This window comes from Amblyomma maculatum, chromosome 6, assembly GCF_055883805.1.
Source record: "Amblyomma maculatum isolate TAMU_Amacu chromosome 6, ASM5588380v1, whole genome shotgun sequence".
In the NCBI taxonomy this organism is placed as follows: Eukaryota; Metazoa; Arthropoda; class Arachnida; order Ixodida; family Ixodidae; genus Amblyomma; species Amblyomma maculatum.
In genome coordinates, this window is record NC_139349.1 from 115463188 (window position 1) to 115483994 (window position 20807).

Sequence of the window (20807 nt, forward strand, 5' to 3'; positions counted from 1 at the left end):
AGGGATGTTGAAGTAACATTAGAGGCGTCTTGTCGAGCAAACCAAGCAAGAAAGGCCGTCAGCTTGGTAGCTTCAGCATCACTCCATCTTTACCTACAAAGAAATATAACTGAGGAACCACATGTGGGTCTCAACGCATGTCTACATACACCAAATATTTAAGCAAATACTTCGCGGCTACTTGGGACACCATGAAGTTTTCCGCCGAGTTTCAACGTCAGTATCGAATTCGCGCGTGAAAGAACAGTAAATGAGCATTTCGTAACCGATGATCACGATCTGAAATTCACCTGAACGGCTGAAGCCGTTTTTTTTAGAAGACTGTACAGCTTTTCAGGCTTTTCGTTAGGCTTACCACGCTTGCAACCTGTTGCCGTGTCTTGTGTTTTACCTCTTCCAACTCTTAAAGACCTTTCACCTCGATGACATTCTTTGATCTCCCTGTTGTTTGCTGTATATATTTTCGCGTCGCAATGATGCTCTTCCTTTCACATCGAACTATTGACAAGGACATGAACTCCAACCTCCGTTCCTAGTCGGAAGGCCTGCATAGCGGCAACACAATGCAAACTCGAGCATGCTTAGATCTCCCTGGCGTTAAATACGCTTGATCTTCGCTCATATTATACGTCCGTCATGGCATTTCTGTTTTTTATAATGTCATTGGAGTCTCTATGTGAGAGACTTCTCCTGTGAATGCAAATATATACCGTTGCTTACCGATGGCAAACAGCTCGGATGTCTAGGCCGGAAACGACGAAGGGGCAGCCCGGGGTACCTGGAAAAATGTCAAATATACGTGTGTGACCACAGAAATCATGCATTGGCTCCCATTATTTCGTAAATATTTTGAGTGACAGCACATCATAATAAACAGCGATTTTCAAAAAGCAAAATGAAAAATAGGAGGTTATATAAAAGCGTTTAATAATGGTTCCCAACAAAATCACAACACTGCATTAACGTAAATCGCGCCGAGATGAAGGCATCTTGAGCGCCCTTCGCTTAAAATGGGGGAAGGGAGTTGACCAAAAATGTGACCGACAATCCCCCTCAGAAGGCTGCACGACTAATCGGTTGGCATAGGATTACACGAGCTGCGCAAACATGCGGGAGCCGTCGGAACGGTAGGCACCTTCCATTCAACAGGATGACTCAGCACAATAAAATGTTTAAAAACAGTCGAAGTATCTCCGGTGTCCTCCTCTTACTCAGACCTAGAGGAGGTTTTACCGCGCGTTACAGACAGCCACTGACAGGTCTGAAACTGCATCCCAACCGGTAACCTTGATTTAAAAAAATGAAATAAACACAAAGCATTCACTCTTTTCCACCCCAGTTATTTTAAGTACATTAAAACCGCTGAACTAATTACAATATGGCGAATGCCCGTTCGAATATTTCAGACATCCTATGAGCCAAATAGGAAGGAATGGGTTAGCTGTCAATTCACAGCAGTGTGAGAATGTGTTGCTGGAATAATTCTGTACAAGTAACACAGTCCATGATCGGCAATGTTTAAGCAGAGACATAGTATTTCAACTTCAAGGAAAAGTAAAAAACAAATGTACACTCGACGCTAGAGGTCTTCACGGCCAAAAAGCTGACAGCCCGGCCTCACTCACCAGCACTTTGGTCCGCAGACACCTGACGCCCGCCATCGATTTCTAATGACCATTGTTGCTTTTATTATGTAATAAATAGAGAACAGGCATATGAATTTATAGCTGTCATCTGAATGTTTTCGGAGCGAGATTTTGTCTCCCAAATACAATTAATATATTATGTTTTCTTCCAAACCCCGTGGACTGAGAACCAGCTACCACGGATCATCTTCATTGTGCCTCTTCTGAGGAAATATATGTTTTGGAATCTAATTTCGAAACTGTCCAATACTAATGTCATGAAATCCGCACGTAATGAAGCAATATGTCTTAAATTATTAAATTATGTGGTCTTTAATTTACTGTGCCCTCTTTACTGAAAAACGAAAAAACAAGATTTGGAAAGGATGTCACGGTAAGTTACGCGAAACACCCTAAATATTCCTTACATTTGCATCGCATTGATTTTGAGATTTTACTGTGTGAAATTTAGCGAGTTCCTTAGCATATGACAATTGATAACATTAAATTCCTCAAAATGTAGGTTCTTGCACACATAAGCTAATTCCAGTCTTTACATCGTAAGATAGCAGCCAACATTTAGCTCAACATTGTATTCTCGGATCAATAAAAATGTGGAGGTTTATCCCCATTAAACATAGTTATCCAGCCATAAGCTCTTTTAAGCATGACTATGCCTCATACATCAGAGATATCATTACAGAGTGCACGATAGAACTAGCAAGTAGCATAGTTGGAAAGGATACCGGTAAATTCATTCATTCATTCATTCATTCATTCATTCATTCATTCATTCATTCATTCATTCATTTATTCATACTGTCAGCCCTGGGCGGGCTATTACAGGAGTGGATATCAAACTTGAAACAGAAAAAGAACACATCAAACAAACACTGAGATCAACACTAAATTTCATACATCTATCTAATAAGACGAAATAATATATTAAGAAACGTCAAAGTATGAAAGCCTCTAATCCCATTGAGAGGATAGAACTGGCAGAAATATAAAAGTTAATAAACGAATGTGAAGTGGCAGACATAAGGAAATACTACATGGGGAGAATGGAGCATGCCATAAAGAACAGGAGCAGCCTGAAAGTGGCGAAGCAATTTTGCGCATAGACAAGAAACAGATGTAAGTGCTAAGTGACAATGTGTGCCATGCCATCCCAAATATGGCAAGATAGTCGAAGTATCCGAGAACTTCTATACTGATCTGTATACTTTAGCCGAAATATTCAGGAAAATAATGAGATTCGGTTTAGTGAACAGTTGGCACACGTTCTGCCCCTGACAAAGTACGCCGCCAAGAAAGCTTCAGAAGCAATGAAAAGGGAGAAACAGCTGGAGAGGTTCTCGTAGTTACATATTTGTTGAAGGACAAGAGGAATATCATGCTAAGAAAAATGGCCACCCTGCATACGCAATGCCTGGTGTCATCCACGGTACCGTAATAATGGAAGAACGCTAACATTATCTTAAATTATAGGGAAAGGGAACACTAAAGAATTGAAAATTCACAGACCAATCAGCTTTCTATATGTTGCGTATAAGGTGCTTACTTAGGCCTAAAAGTGCTTAAAAGTCAAACTGGTTTTCGGAAAGGATACTCCACTATTAACCAGGTGACCGAAAAAGGATTGGAATATAACCAGCCGTTATATATAGCATTCGACTAAGTAGAAACCTCGGCAGTTATGCGGGAATTGCGAAATCAGGCTGTAGACGAGCCGTTTATAAAATTACTGTAAGATATCTATATTGTCTGCACAGCAAGCGTACTTGTTTATACAGAAAGCAAAATTACCATAAAAAAATGTTTCGACAAGGACCCACGATCTCCCACGTATTATTCACAGCTTGCTTAGAGGAAGTATTCAGAGACTAGGAATGGCAGGAGTTATTGTTAAAGGTTGATGGAGAATACCTCCGTAATCTGCGATTCGCTGATGAGTTTGCCTTGCCAAGCAACTCACGGGCTGAACTGCAAATATAGATTTATGACCTAGAAAGGAATAACTGCAATGCAGGTTTTAAAATCGATATGCAGAAGGCTAAGATAATGTTCAACAGCCTGGAGAAGAAACAGAAACCTATATTAGGTTGCTAAGTACTGGGAGTGGTAAGCGAATATGTCTACTTAGGACAGGCAGTAACCGCAGATCCGGACCATGAAAGCTAAATAACCAGGACAATTAGATCGAGATGGAGCGCATTTGGCAAATATCGCAGATTTTTATAAACAGCTTACCGTCTTCGCTCGAGAAGAAAGTGTATAACAGTTGCATCTTACCTGTACTCAGCTATGGGGCTGAAACGTGGAAGCTAACGAAAATAATTTCATTTGACTCGTGAACAACACAGAGGGCTTTGGAATGAAAAATAGTAGTTGTAACGTGAAGAGATAAAAGCGTGAAAGGTGGGTCACAGAAGTAACTGGAGTTAATGGCATTCTAACGAAAATCAAGATGAAATAGACATTGACAGGGCATGTAGTAAGAACAGCATAACCGATGGCCACTTAGGGTAACAAATTGTATTGCAAGGGAAGGAAATCCTAGTATGGAGTAGCCGGAATTGACGTGTGCCAATCAGGTGAAGACGTCGTACATACAAGACGTCCTAGCTCCATGCCGCAAAATGGACAGTGCCATGTCCGAGTGTGACAAGGTGGGCCACATCTTAAAGGGAATTGCGAACGACGCTTTTAACCTCCTCTTTTGCAAAAACTGTACGACGGTCGACTCCGCCCTCGAGGTATGTCAGTGGTTTGAGCAAGCTAGACACCGTCGTATTGCTTCCCGTTTCAACCGCTTGCCAATCACAGTTGAACAGCTGCTACGTCTTCGGGCGAGGATTTGACAACACTGCATCAGCCGTCCCATCAGCCAAACTTGACCAGGATTCTTTCCGGAGAGGTGGAGGCAATGTGCCCCATCACATTCACACCTCAGCCGGCGGACGCTACCAAAGCACTGATCCAAGCTGTCATTCGCCAAGGATTTGCGCATGTGGGCCTTAATGCGAACGTAAGCCTCAGCTATGGTCAGCCGTCCGCACAGCCATCTGTCCAGCCCATCGTTCCAGTGGTAGCTGCTGCGGCTCGGACTGCGCCCTTCCCGAAGCGATACCACTGCCGCAACCCAGAAGAATGGCGGACCTTGGAGAAACGACCCATCTGCTTCAAATGCTCATGTGCCGGCCACATTAATCGCCATTGCCGCAGCCGCTGGGTTCTGCCACCTCGACCTCGCTACTATTATGATGGCCGCACCACCAACGGACCTCACCCAAACTCTCGCCGTGATACGCCCTCTCGTGACTAACTCTCCATTCCCGCGCATGTCCAGCCGCTGGCCGTCTCCCCAGATCCGCTATCCCCGCTCACCCCAACCTCACCGTTCATCGTCCCCTCACTTCACTGGCCCTCTCCCGGATAACTGATCAATGCAGCACCCGGAGGTGAAGCTGCATTGACGACCCGGCTCAAAGATTCTTTGCTGACCCTCGCTCATCCCCACAATATTCTAGATATCAGGGACACGATCCTCTAGATAGTGTCCCTGTTACCTCTCTCATTGACACTGGTGTCTAAATTTCCGTCCTCGGCTCTTCGTTTCGCCGGCGTCTCAAAACGTTTTCACACCCTCCTCTTCATCTGTCGTTCGTGTCGCCGATGGAGGCGTCACTGCCATCGTGGGACTGTGCACTGCGCGCCTGAGCATTTGCTGTCTCCCTACCCCTGTGCTCTTCACTGTGATCTACCGCTGCCCTCACCATGTGATCCTCGATATCGACTTTTTAACGGCCCACTCTGCGCTGATTGAATGTTCAAGTGGCCTTCTTCGCTTAGACCTGCCTTTCTGCTCCGACCACATAGATATGAAGTCTAGCCTCCGCTCCATCGAGTTTGTTCACTTACCGTCCGAAGCTGCCATGTATGTTCCTTTGGACCCATTTCCTGCTATTCCTGCTGATACATATGTCACTTGTCCAATCACTGATGTTGTTCTCCATTGTAACGTCAGCCTCCCTCACATTGACGTGACCGTCATGGATAACATAACCTATTTTCCCGTACTTACCTTAAGCCGCTCCGTCCATGTTTTGCCCCATGGCATGATACTCGTTGACCTGTTTCCGTTAGCTGACTGCGAAGTTTCTGTCCTGAAGTCTGTGCCTCTGTCTGAACCTCTCTTATCAGTTTCTCGTTCGATCCTTTTTACTCCCATGATAGCAGCGGATTTGACACCTCAGCAAGCCAGTGCTCTCTCCGACCTTTTGTTTTCGTACAGCGACATATTTGATCTTGGGGACCGACCTTTGAGCCAGACATCCGTCGTTACTCTTCGCATCAATACTGGTGATGCCAGCCCGATTCACCGAAGGCATTATCGAGTCTCTTTTGCTGAGCGCCACGCCATACAGAAGAAGGTCGACAAGATTCTGACAAACAATATTACTGAGCCTTCCTGCACTCCATGGGCGTCCCCTATCGTTTTAGTCAAAAATGAATATCCAACTTGGAGATTCTGTGTCAACTACCGCCACCTCAATCAGATAACTAAAAAAGACGTTTACCCGCTCCCAAGAATTGACGACGCCCTCGACTGCTTGCATGGTGCCAGCTATTTTTATTCGATTGACATGCGTTCCGGCTACTGGCAAATAGCTGTCGACGAACGGGATTGAGAGAAAACCGCATTTGTCATCCCTGACGAACTATACCATTTCATGGCCATACTATGTGGCCTCTGTAGCTCTCCTGCAGCCTCGAGCGCATGATGAACTCGCTTCTCTGTAGCTTTAAGTGGAAAAGGTGGATGCTACTTAGATGACGTCGTTTTCTCTCCCACGTTCAGCTTTCTATAATAGTGCCTGTCTTCCGCCGCACCGGTCTTCAGCTGAAAACAAAAAAATGCAGCTTCGTCTGCCGCCAGAGCAAAACCCTGGAACATTTGTTTGATGTACCTAAATGATGTGCAGCCCGACCCTGATAAAGTTCGTGCAGTCCGCGAGTTCCCTACACCATCTAATACAAGTTACTTGCAAAGTTTTCTCGGGCTCTGTTCCTACTTCCGTCGTTTCATTTGGAACTGAGCCCATATCCAAGAGCAAGAACAGGGTGCCGCCACAACCACCGCCACCCAAGGAAGAAAAGAACCACTGGCCGAAGCCCGGGGAGACGCCGGCCGGACAAGCAAAGACGAATGAAGAAGTTAACGCAGGCGGTAAGTCGGTCAGCTTCGCTAGCGGGGTCTCCAAAGAAAAAAACTTGGAACTTTCGGAATTACAACAGACTCAAGCCGAGCATAGCAAAGAAATCAGAATCATTAAAGAAGACATCAAAGAGATTAAAGAAACCCTCAAATCCCTAGTCGAGGTAATTAAAGAGTTAAAAGAGGCAAAAGCTACACCTGCACCGGCACCTCCGATGCTCAGGCCGCCCGTCATACGGGGCCCCGGTGGGGCAAGCGAGAGCAATTGTGGCAGGGACAGTGACGACTCAGATGAAATGAATATCGATCAGGCTAGACCTGCGAAACGTAAATCAGACGACACTAGTGTAATTGGACAAGCCAGAAAGCACGTGGCTTTTAGAAAATTAGTCAAGGATGAAATCATAGACTTCGAATTGAACCTGAATAAGAAACTTGAGGCGAGATTTGGAGTGCTAGAAAAGATGCTTCAAACCCTTTTCAACGCATCGGGTATACAATATCAGAATCATAATGGATCCCAAAACGTCTAAAATTTGGCAATGGAATTGCCGGTCGTTGTCAATGAAGCGATGGCTCTTGCAACAGTACGTAGCTAGCCAGAACACACAGCCTTTGGCAATGGCTCTGCAGGAAACGCGAGGTGTATGGAAGCTTTCGGGGTACAAAAGCTACGATAGCGGGAAGGGAAGTAAAACACAGGTCATGACGTACGTCAAAAACAACGTCGCCGTCGTCCAGCACGAGGTAGGTAACAGGGAGACCGAAACGGTCTTTGTGGAAATCCTGACCGGTAAAAAGAACAGAGGCAGCATATTTCTACTCAATGGGTACAGCTCCCCGAAGTGCACGAAGGCGAGGTTTGGCCCGATATTTAAGAGAGCGATTAGCCTGGCAGGTAAGAACCCACTAATAATAGCCGGCGATTTTAATGCCAGACATCGAGAATGGGGTTACACGACCAGCAGCCCGAAAGGTCAAACGCTGTTCGAAGATATCACTGAGTCAAACCTCTACATCGCTAACGACACTAGATGCCCGACGAGGGTGGGCAACAGTGTGTCAGCGGACACAAACCCGGACTTGACTCTCTGCCATAGAACTGGCATAGTCAAGTGGACGAACAAGCATCAGGATCTAGGTAGCGACCACTACGTGCTAGAGGTAGAACTAAGTAGGAAAGTGAGCGTTAAGCGCGCTGTGTGTCGGACGGAAACCCAAGTGGATTGGGATAAATTCAGACAGATCAGAGAACGGGAAGAAATTGGAGATATAGAGTGCATTCAAAATTGGGCCGCCCAATTAATTACCCATGTCAACGAGGCCACCGAAGAAATTAAAGGCGAAGCTCTGCCTGAGGCGATGGATAGCAGGCTATTCGGCATGTTCAAAAAGAAAGAAGAGCTAACGAAGAAGCTCAAAAAGCAAAAGTGGAACTGCGATGTGGATTTAATAGTTCGTTTGAACGTCTAGCGCTGCCAGCAATTCGGGCAGAGCAGGGTCGAATTGCCAGCCGCAGGGCACAGCTTCAGCACGAGAGATGGGCGCCGGAGCCAAGCGATGGTGATGGCGATGCCGCAGCATTTTCCGTTCTTTGTCTTCTTTACATTTCCCCCACGTGAAGAAGTCGCCATCCTGGCGACTCAGGGAGAAGAGACGACCAGAGGGTTGTAATATGGCTTGAGGCGGCTAACGTGGACAATCTCGCGGCCGCGACGGCGGTGGTCGGAAGAAGGGGTGACTGGCTCGATGACGTAGTTCACAGGGGATGTGCGTTCCAAGACGCGATAAGGTCCGTGGTATTTGGTGTCTAGTTTGTTGGTGGCAGGAACGCATAGCCAAACGAAGCTGTCGGCCTGGAACGTGGGAGCAGGAGTATCGGTATCATGCTGATCTTTCCGATAGCCTTGAGTGTTGGAGGTAAACGTGCGAGCTAGCTGACGGCATTCCTCGGCCTTCTGTACAATGTCTGACAAAGCACTGTACTCAGAGGCATCTGGATGGTATGGCAAAATTGTGTCCAGAGTACATGATGGTTCACGGCCGTATAAGAGGAAGAAGGGCGAAAAACCAGTTGTTGCTTGGGTGGCAGTGTTGTACGCGAACGTTACGAATGGCAGTACTTGGTCCCAGTTCGAGCTTCCAGATTCAGATGTAACATACATTGCGAGCATGTCCCCAAGCGTACGGTTGAAGCGCTCCGTGAGGCCATTTGTTTGCGGGTGGTACGCAGTTGTAGCTCAATGTATCGATTTACAAGACGACAGGAGCTCTTGGACTACTTCGGAAAGAAAGACACGACCTCTATCACTCAGTAGCTCGCGGGGGGCGCCGTGTCGAAGAATGAAGTGGTGCAGAAGAAAATGGGCTACCTCTCGAGCTGTCGCCGCGGGAAGTGCAGCAGTCTCGGCGTAACGGGTCAGGTGGTCGACGGCGACGATGACCCATCGATTACCAGCGGCACTGCATGGTAGCGGACCATAGAGGTCGATTCCCACGCGATCAAACGGGCGAGCTGGACACGGTAAAGGCTGAAGAGGGCCAGCAGGGTGGCGAGAAATCTTGCGTTGTTGACAGGCGGTACAAGAGCGAATGTAGCGACGTACGAAATTGTACATTCCCCGCCAGTAGTACCTTTGACGAATTCGATCATATGTTTTGAGGACGCCGGCATGAGCGCTTTGCGGGTCACTATGATGGTGGGCACAAACCTCGGAGCGGAGGTGGCGCGGAATGACAAGAAGCCACGTTCTGCCGTCTGAGTTGTAGTTCCTTCGGTAGAGAAGGCCTTCCCGAATGGCGAAATGGGAGGCCTGTCGGCGGAGTGCCCGAGGATGCGTAGCCGCGGAAGTAGTGCCAAGGATATCTAGCAGGTTAGAAACCCAAGGATCTTGTCGTTGCTCGAAAGGCATATCCTCAATGGTGAGTGCTGACAAGAGTGTTTGAGGAGGGGACGATGAGTTAGGCGAGCACACCGGTGACCGAGAAAGAGCGTCGGCGTCAGAGTGCTTGCGGCCAGAGCGGTACACTACACGGATGTCGTATTCCTGAAGCCTGAGAGCCCAGCGCCCGAGACGGCCAGACGGATCCTTGAGAGACGCGAGCCAGCAGAGAGCGTGATGATCTGTAACTACCTCGAAGGAGTGGCCGTATAAGTAAGGGCGGAACTTCGTTACAGCCCACACGATTGCTAAGCACTCCTTTTCGGTAACGGAGTAGTTGGACTCGGCTTTGGTGAGAGCACGGCTGGCGTAGGCGACAACGTATTCGGAGAAGCCAGGCTTGCGCTGGGCGAGGACGGCGCCGAGGCCGACACCACTGGCATCGGTGTGAAGTTCTGTAGGTGCAGTAGGGTCGTAATGGCGAAGGATTGGCGGTGACGTTAGAACATTGCGCAGTGTCGCGAATGCATCATCGCAGGCTGGCGACCAAGAGGAGAGGTTAGGGGTGCCTTTCAAGAGCTGTGTAAGGGGGGCTATGATGGTTGCGAAATTCCGAACAAAACGACGAAAGTACGAGCAGAGGCCCACGAAGCTTCGCAGTTGTTTCAAAGTGGTCGGTTTCGGAAAGTCAGCGACGGCGCGCAGCTTCTCAGGATCAGGCAGAACTCCATCTTTACACACAACATGTCCGAGTATTGTGAGATGGCGGGCACCAAAGCGGCACTTTTTGAGGTTCAGTTGAAGACCGGCGCGGGTTAGGCAGGTGAAGACCTGGCGAAGTCGAGTCAGGTGGGTCGGGAAGTCGGTTGAAAAGACGACGATATCATCAAGGTAGCGTAAACAGATGTTCCATTTCAGGCCGCGCAGTACAGTGTCCATCATTCTTTCAAATGTGGCTGGGGCGTTACAGAGTCCGAATGGCATAACATTAAATTCGTATAGTCCGTCTGGAGTAATAAAGGCGGTCTTAGGACGATCCGCCTCTGCCATGGGCACCTGCCAATACCCGGAGCGTAAATCGAGTGAGGAAAAGAATTCTGCGCCTTGCAAGCAGTCTAGGGCATCGTCGATTCGTGGGAGGGGGTACACATCACGACGAGTGATTTTGTTGAGACGGCGATAATCAACACAAAATCGTATGGAGCCATCCTTCTTTTTAACTAGGACCACAGGAGACGACCATGGGCTACAGGATTCTCTAATTATTCCGCGTTGGAGCATGTCATCGACTTGTTGGGCAATAACACGGCGCTCAGTCGGCGACACACGATACGGCCGCTGATGGAGAGGTGGATGAGCGCCAGTGTCGATGAGGTGGGAAATGGTCGTCGCGCGGCCCAAGGAAGATTGCGGGATGTCGAAGGAGGAGCGGAATTGGTGTAGAAGGTCAAGAAGTTGCTCGCGGTGGCGCGGCTCTAGAGCGCTGTCTACAGAATGGTCAAAAAGGTCCCGCTGTAGCGGATCGGAAGCCACACGAGTTGGGGTCAAGGCGTCAACTTGGCAAACAGGGAATGACACATCATCAAAGGCGAACAGAAGGTCGACGGGCTCGATGCGGCCAAGGCACTCCCCTTCGATCAACATAGCGGGAGACGCAAGAGGATTGGCTACCAGAAGTGTGCTAGCGCCGTTGTTCATGTCAAGGACGGCAAACGGCAGCGGTAAGTGGCGGCGGCGGCAGACAACGTTAGAGGGCACAAAGAGGACTGTCGCGGCGGTGGTAAAAGAGGCAGTGAGGGGAACCAGAACAGCACTTCCGGGTGGGATGGTTGTATCATGAGCTACGAGGAGTTTGGTCGCAAAACGAAGACACGGCTCGTGGAACAGGGCATCAGACGGTGCATCACTCGATTCAATGAGCTCTACTTGAGGACTGGCGCAGTCAATGATAGCATGATGCTGGGACAGGAAATCCCAGCCGAGAATGACGTCATGAGAACATGTGGGGAGAACGACGAATTCGATGATGTACAAGGCTGCAGCAATGACGACGCGAGCAGTGCAGATAGCTGTCGGCTGTATACTGTGAGCGGATGCGGTACGAAGCGATAGTCCCTCGAGAGGCGTAGTCACTTTTCGGAGGGAGCGGCAGAGTTTTTGGCTGATAACTGATACAGCGGCACCGGTGTCGACGAGCGCAAGAGTATGAACACCTTCAACGATGACAGCAGTAACATTCGCGGGATTAAGACGAGGACTTTGAAATTCTGTCGAATACGCAGTTCGTGCCTCGCGAACTGCGGCGGTTAGTTTTCCGGCTGAGTAGCGGGTCGTCGGCGCATTGGCGAAATGGAGCGGCGACGTGGTGATGGCGAACGACGAGGCATAAAGTCCGGAGGGTCAGGGGATGCTGTTGGATGACCCGATGGGACGGGGAATTGGGGGGCCAAATAAGGTGGCGCAGGCCGCGCAGCAAAGGCCATATTTATTCGGCGCCGGCAGTAGCGTGTAGTGTGCCCAGGGATGCCGCAGTGGTAGCAAATAGGCCTGTTGTCTGCAGTTCGCCATGGAGATGGTGTCTGACGCAAGGGGGGAGCAAACGCTGTTGGTGCCGAACGCATAGGGGGCGAAGCATAGGCATATGCTGGCTCAGGAGGTGGACTTGAAGTAACTTCGGCATATGAGCGACGCAATACCTGGGGAGGAGCCGGCGCGAATGCTGGAGCATAGCTCAGTGGCGCAACGCCGGACGATGAAATTGTGGGCGTGGGGAACGGCATTGAGGGTGCGACCGGAGGTGATTGAGGAACAGAATTAGGGAGGACTTCAGATACATGCTGTTGGATTGCACGGCGAAGCTCCGGAACAAGGCCAGTTGGTGACGACTCCTTAACATATGGCTGCAGGGACAGTTGTCGTGCGACCTCCTGACGTACAAAAGCCTTGATGTTTTCAGAGAGGCTAGATGACTCCCTCTCCGCGGCTAGTCCAGCAAGTGATGCTTGAGGCTGGCGAATCAAAACACGCTCCTTGCGGAGTTCGTCGTAGCTTTGACATAGGTCGTAGATTTCCTTGACCGTCGTGGGGCCTTTGGCGACGAGCATGTTGAAAGCGCCGTCATCAATTCCTATGAGGACATGACGTATCTTAACGGCCTCGGTCATGGTCGGGTCAACGCGACGACACATATCAACAATGTCCTCAATGTAACTGGTGAACGTTTCACCGGGTAGCTGCAGTCGCGACCGAAGACGTTGTTCCGCGCGGAGTTTTCGGACGGCGGGGCGGCCAAAGACATCAGGAAATTTCGTCTTGAAACTCGCCCAGGTAGTAAAGTCAGACTCGTGGTTTCTAAACCACAGATTAGCGACGTCGCTCAAGTAAAAGATGACATTGGTGAGCTTACGGTTGTCGTCCCAGTTATTGTGACGGCTGACCCGTTCGTAAGTGGTCAACCAATCGTCGACGTCGTCATCGCTGCTTCCACTGAAGGTAGCGGGGTCCCGTTGACGAATCGCACCTGTGCAGGTGACGGGCGGAGGTAGGTGCAATGAAGTCGGCTCCGTCATTGGTGTAGTCAACGTTCTGCTGAAGCTGTGCCGCAGGGCTCAGCTTCAGCACGAGAGATGGGCGCCGGAGCCAAGCGATGGTGATGGCGATGCCGCAGCATTTTCCGTTCTTTGTCTTCTTTACAGAACCGCAATCTCAGGAGAGAGATAGCCAGACACAACGTCGAAATAGAAAAATACGCCCGGAAACTCGAGTCGCAACGTTGGGATAACAAATGCGACGAGATGGAGGGCACCATGAATGGGGCCAAGACGTGGCAACTGCTCAGGTTCCTGATAGACCCGACTAAGTCCAAAACGGTCGCTAATATAGAACAGGTCAAGGCGAGGTATAACTTTAAGGGTACAGAAAAACAGCTCATTGACAAGCTCAAGTCCATGTACGTAGCTCCCCCCGCCACAGCGCATTACAGAGATTACAACGGACCGGCGAACAGCGAGCTTGACGCGTCCATAACAGTGGCTGAAGTCAGAGCGGAGCTGCACGGCATAAAAAGACGCTCGGCCCCCGGGCCGGACCTCGTTAATAATAAGATGCTCGCAAATCTGGACGACGAATCGATCAATGCCCTAACCAAATATTTAAATCAGGTGTGGGAGAGTGGTCAAGTACCCCAAGAGTGGAAGAGGGCTAAGATCACCCTAATCCACAAGCAGGGAAAACCACCGGGCTTGGAGAATCTCCGCCCAATATCACTAACATCCTGCGTAGGCAAACTACTTGAGAAAGTTATTCAGAGGAGGCTAACCAAATACACCGAAGAGAATGATGCGTGGCCGGCTGAATTGGTCGGATTCAGGCCCGGCTTTTGTACGCAAGATACCATGCTCAGACTACATAACGATGTTGTCAGAGACTTCAGGAAAAAAATACGAAAGCTATTCTAGGCTTAGACCTTAAGAAAGCTTTTGACAACGTCAGTCACGACGCCATTCTCGACGGGCTCGCTGAGCTTAGAGTAGGCGAAAGAACCTACAACTATATTAGATCATTCCTGCGAGACAGGACGGCGATCATCAGCTTTCAGGGCTTATGTTCGGAGGAGTTCCCGCTGGGTAACAGAGGCACTCCGCAGGGGGCTGTGCTCTCACCTTTCCTTTTTAACATCGTAATGAGGAAGCTCCCCAGTAAGCTTGGCCATCTCGATGACTTAAAACTAAGCATCTACGCGGATGATGTGACCGTCTGGAAGTGCGAAGGAAACGACTCGTACATCACATCCAGGCTCCAAGAGGCAGCAAATATAATCAGCTATCACGCAGAGGACGTAGGTCTATGCTGTTCGCCAGAAAAATCGGAGCTCCTGGTAATGACCAGCAGTAGTGGGAAGATAACTCCAGATATCAAAATTAAAGTCAACGGAAACGAAGTCCGGAAAGTAGATGAAATTAGAATATTAGGTATGATTATCAACCGCAGGGGTAGTAACAAAAGCCTGATGAAGAAATTAAAAGATCAGGCGGAGCTCGTAGTCAGAGTATTTAAGAAGACGTCCAACAGAAGGAGTGGTCTCACGGAGGCTAGTAGACTCAGACTCGTACAAGCTTTTGTCACGAGCAGAATGTGCTACGCGACTCCATTCCTAAATATCAACAAGACCGAAGAACACAAATTAAACACCATAATTAGGAGATGCACGAAGTGCGCTCTAGGACTCCCCATAACTACTTCTAACGACATTCTAGAGAAAATGGGGTTGCATAATGAGTGGAAAGAGCTGGCTGCGGCGGTCAGGCTGTCCCAGAGAGAGCGACTCGCAGGAACGGCGGCGGGTAGGCAAATCCTCGATTGGGTAAACCTACTAGCGCCCGGGGAAGGCGAAAGTGTCAGAGAAAGCATAGATCGAGAAATCAGAAAGCATCTATACGTCTCGCCCATACCGAAGAACATGCACCCCGTACACGACGAGGGGAGGAGAAAAAGCAGAGCTAAGCACCTCGCTAACAAATTGGACAAACTCCCGCCGGGATTGGTCGCCTACACCGATGCAGCGATCGGGAAAGAAGGCGACGTAACCTCGGTCGCCCTATTGGACACTGGGATCGCCATAGGAATAGAAAGAAATCGAGATCTACCGCCGGTAGAGGCGGAGGAGATTGCAATAGCCATTTCCATTGCACGACCAGGCGTGAAACACGTCATCAGCGATAGCAAAGCGGCGGTTAGAAATTTTAGCAAGGGTAGAGTCAGCAATCGTGCTGCAAAACTTCTGAACGAGTCGTCTCTCGCCGAAAGCGTGACCATAATCTGGACCCCAGCACACGCCGGTCTCGCCGGCAACGAGGCTGCCCACATGCTCGCCCGCTCCTCGCTACCTCGGGGTGCTGCGGACGCCTCCACACCATCTAAAAACAAAGAATGTATAGGTACCTTTAGGGATGTAACCGACAACATGAAGAAAGACCGGAGGATATATCCGCCACCGGTTAGATCCCTGAGTAAAAAGGAATCGTACGACTGGAGAAGACTCCAAGCTCGAAATTTCTTTTCGCCCCTGTGGAGGAGTTGGACGGGTGCCAGAGGGCGGAAGAGGGACGGTGCAGAAACCGAAATTTGTAAATTTTGCGGCCACGTGGCAACATTAGATCATATAATATGGAGATGCGTTCGTGCCCCAGGGCGCAACGCGATTAAAACTAGCGATGAATGGGAGACCACGCTAAGAAGCTCCGACGAAAAAACAGCGATTCGCCGTCCGCCTGGCGGCCGAGGCTGAAGACCTCTTCTCCTAGACGAGGCCGGGTGTCCTCTGGCCGCGGTGTGACAGACTGCCTCCCCGGACGCCTGCGTGCGGACTCGTAGGTGGCTGCTGCACCATATTCGGCGGAAATAAATGTTCTTCCTCCTCCTCCGCGCTGACCTAGCACGCCCCTTTACCTTCCTTCAGCAGAAAAACGTGATTTTCTCGTGGGGCCATGATCAAGCTCATGCCTTCACAACGCTCATTTTCACCCTCACCACTCCCGCTGTTCTGGCCCACTTCGACCCGTCTGCACCTACAGTACTACAGACCGACGCTAGGGGACATTGTATTAGCGCCATCCTTGCCCAGTACCAGCACGGTCGCTCTCGTATGACTGCCTATGCCAGCCGTCTGCTATCTCCGTCCGAGCGTAATTGCTTCATTATGGCAGCGCAGATGCCAGGCACTTGTTTGGGCGCTGATCAAATTCCGTCCTTATTTCTTTGGGGGGCATTTCAACGTAGTGACGGACCATCATGCCTTGTGTTGGTTGTCCTCCTTTAAGGACTCTACCTGCCGCTTAGGTCGAAGTGCCTTGCGATTACAAGAATACATGTTTACTGTTGTGTACAAGTCAGGCCGCCTTCATCGTGACGCCCGTGGACCCTCCTGAACTTCGTGATAATATTGGCGACGACTGCGTTTTGTCCATCTTATACTTTCTCGGCATCGGTGTCGAACAGAGTCGTGATCTTTACCTGCGCCTCATTATTGATCACTTGCGCGACGACAACTCCGATCCGTCCATTAGTATGTTTGGGCTGCTTAATGACTCACTATACAGACGCAATATGCGCCCAGATGGTGTACACCTTTTGCTTGTTGTCCCGACACATCTACGCACTCTTGTTCTAGCACACCTTCATGATGTTCCTATAGAAGGGCACCTGAGAGTGTCACGTACTTACGACAATGTTCCACGGCGATTCTACTGGCCTGGCCTTTACCGCTCTGTTCGTCGCTACGTCGCCGCCTGTGAGCTGTGCCAGCCAAGGAAGACACTGTCTTTTCACCCTAGTGAGCCCCTGCATCCACTCGCAGTTTCGACTGAGCCCTTTTCTCGAGTTGGCCTCGACCCGCTTCGGTCATTTCTCGCTTCGGCTTCCGGGAACAAATTGATTGCCGTAGCGCCCAATTACGTTGCCCAGTAAGCCATAGCCAGAGCTGTCCCCACCAGCTGTGTCTCCGACCTTGCAGACTTCCTTTTAAATGACGTCCTTTTGCTTCATGACGCTCCTCGTCAACTGTTCACTGATCGCGGTCGCTGCTTCCTTTCTAAAAATTTTCACGACCTTCTCCGCTCATGCGCCACGCGCTGCAACTTCACAACCGCCTGCCACCCACAAACAAATAGTCTTACTGAGCGCTTTAATCCTACACTGACCGACATGATGTCAATGTATCTTTCTGACCATCATCGTTACTGGGAAGTCTCTTTACCCTTCTAACAATCGCCTATAACTCCTCAAGGCATGATACCGCCGGATACTCTCCCTTTTATCTACTCTTCGGCTGCGACCCTCTACTTCCCTTCGACACCTTGCTGCCTCTTGACGATTCCTCCTGCAGTTACACTTCTGATGCCATCGCCCACGCTGATGCCGCCCGTCATATTGCTCGAGACTGGCTTGGTGCGTCTCAGCGTTCTCAAAAGCACCGTTGTGATCTTTAGCACACTGACGCCTCCTACCCTCCTGCAGCTCCCTCGTAGTCCTTTGGCTCCCAGCCCGACGTGTAGGCATGTGCGAGAAACTTCTGGCCGGCTACTTGGGGCTCTTACCGTGTCTTGCGGCAACTTACCGATGTTACCTACGAGTATGCGTGTGCACCGGAAGTCTCCTTCTACAAGCCTTTATCAAGAAATCGTGCATGTCACCCGTCTTAAAGCTTATATTTCGCGCTCACCTGTGTAGTCTAGGCACCGAGACTGTACTTCCGCGAGGGGGGGGGGGGGGAGTATTGTTACAGTACTCAGTCACGGAGACGAGGAAGAAGTGCTGAACTAGTGAAGAATGACGACGCTGCAAGCTAGCTAGGTTGTGTTTTTCATGCAACTCTGTCCCTGACGGTGAACTGTTGCGGCTACGTCGGAGTGTGCCTCGTAAGAATATGGTTAAAACAATGAAGTAACCATGGGATTTGATGCTCACCTGTTCAGTAGAAACAATAATAAGTTTGGTAATTGTGACGAGCATTCAAGCGTTCTTCAAATAACAAAAGATTGGGTTACGAAAGCTTTAAAAGCTATATAAAGGGGAATGCAGTAGGGGAGAATCAGATTACTACATATTTGTTTAAGAAAGGTGGCAATATCACCCGAGAAAGAACTGGCCAGTCTGTATAAGCAATGCCTGATGATTCTATGGTACTTTAAACGCGGAAGAACGTTAACACTATCTTAATTCATAAGTAAAGGGATACTAAGGACTTGAGAAAGTGCAGGCCCTTCATATTACTATCCATCATCTTGCGAGCCTTTACACAATTATAAGTTTTCGCCGCTTGTTTTTCCTCTTGACGTTACTTTTTGCTGACATATGATGTTGCATTTACATGCTAAGTAAATACTAGAGTATTCACTAATAGAACTACGGAGTTTTCAATCAACCACATAATCAAGCAGAATTTTTGAACAGGTTTTTTACCGTCAGGTAAATTTATACTATCAACTACGCGGTTGCAAAATGCTGGCAATGAACTCAGCCCCTATATGTATAACAATGATTCAATAAGAGGACGGATTTGGCTTTGTAAACATCGGCAGCCGTGCAGGCACTGCAAAGTTAGTGTGTGTAAATCCCCTACAATATATCAATAGTGGCTCGATAGCTACCATAGTTGTACATAAAAAGGAACAAAATTACCATAAAGAAATGTGTCAGGTAAACAGACACGCTCTCCTGAGTACTATTCACAGCTTACTCAGAGAAATTCTCAGATTTGAAATGGGCCCATTTAGGACACGATTTGGTGAATACCTCAGTAATGTGCCATTCACTGATGACATTGGGTCCCTATGTAACTCAGTAGACAAGTTACAAAAAATGGTTATCAGAATAATAGGCCTTAAAACTATTATTAAGATTTCGATAAAAATAATAGGCCTTAAAACTATTATGGAGACTTCGAAACAACAGCAGTCTACAATAGGTTTCGAAGAAGTGGAAGTGGTAGATAAACATGCTTTGCTTAGGACATATGGTAAGCGCAGATGATCACCAAAAGAAAAATAATTAGGAGAATATATTTGGGACTTAGCGCATTTTGTGAAAACGGGCAGGTTATGACTGTCAACTTAACGGTGTCGCTCAAGGGGAAAGAATATCGCCCCTAACCATATAAATTTGTATTTTCTCTTTTTTACGACAGCCGCCAGCATGCGGCTCTATTATTGTGAATTTGGAACGCGAATCAGTTCTGTATTCTTTGTTTGCTCATGCCTGTAGTAGCGAGATGCAGCTTTATCAGATTATTTGTCTCGCAAGATGCGCCGAGATGCTTCTGGAAGATTCCGGCTGCTCGCGTGTGTTTCGGCAATGTTCTAGGTTGCGCTTGGCACCGTTTTCGGCTTTATCTCGAGTTTCTTGGCCGCCTTTGAATTGAGCGCTAACGGCTGCAACAGGAATTTTTATTTTGGCGACCGACGATGACGTTTGTTGTTATCGCCGTCACCGATTCTTAGTTCTTTCGCGGGTGAAAGTCAGTCCAATAAAGAGTTTCATTCAAGTGCAACGGCAGTGTGTTCATTTGAGGCTACTGAGTGTGTCACCACTACAGGACATGACAGTTGCTTCTTGCCGGTACTCGACCATGGGAAAGAAACGTGGAGTCTTACAGAAAGGATTCTAATTAAGTGGACGACACGCACAGAGGCATGGAACGGAAAATGGCCGGCGTAACATTTAAAGATAGGAAGCGTGCAGATTGGGCATGATAAATACCTCAAGTAAATGGCATTAAAATCCAACTGAAAAATGAATTGTTTGATTTGGTTTATTGGGTTTAACGTTCCAAAGCGAATCAGGCTAGCAGAGACGGTGTAGTCCGAAAAGTTCGATCAACTAGGGCTCTTTTTTAATATCCACTGACATTTCACAGCCCAAGGGCGCCTATGTTGTTGCCTCCAACGTAAAGCAGCCGCCGCGGCCTGGAAAATCGGGCTTAGGCAGGAAATGTAGTGCAAACAGAGGATAACGGATGATCACTAAGGGTCACAATTGTTGCAGAATGTTGAGCGAGGGGAAGACAAAAAAGTTTCCAGGGGTCAAGTGTATACATCTGGATCGGGAGCGCGTTAATTGCAAAAATGCGGGAGAGACCTTAGACCTGCAGTGTGTATAATTCCACAGATGATGATGATGATGATGATGATGATGTGTGAATTGAAACGACCACACAATATGGCTGATTTGGCAGGACCAGCCAGGCTTCTTAATAGAGATCGGAGGGTGAGCGCAAACGAACCCTGCAGCATCATTCCATTCCCAGTGGGAGATGCTACTCTCTATTCCAAGCTATTCCTATGATTTACCGCGCGCCTTTATACTATGTTGGGTTTGCCGATCACAATTATTGCAGCGTACGAATGTCTTCCTCAAATTATTTGTGTGATAACAGAGATCCATCTATTAAATATTGAATGACCCATTGCCAAAGAATATGTACAGGAGAGAAGGCAAAATGAACTGCGGATGGCCACTGTTACCACTATCGCATCCCGCCTTTAACGTCAGAGTTTATTTGTCCCGCACAATAATTTCTTCCAT

At 48.6% G+C, this 20807-nt stretch overlaps 1 long non-coding RNA gene across 1 annotated transcript in view; it reads right to left on the reverse strand.

Moving 5' to 3' along the window:
• LOC146186633 (uncharacterized) overlaps positions 1 to 20807 on the reverse strand; it is a 97933-nt gene that overhangs the window by 36954 nt on the left and 40172 nt on the right. Inside the window, exon 3 of the long non-coding RNA XR_014708145.1 lies at positions 721 to 778. This is a non-coding gene — a long non-coding RNA (uncharacterized LOC146186633). The remainder of the gene's footprint in view (positions 1 to 720; positions 779 to 20807) is intronic.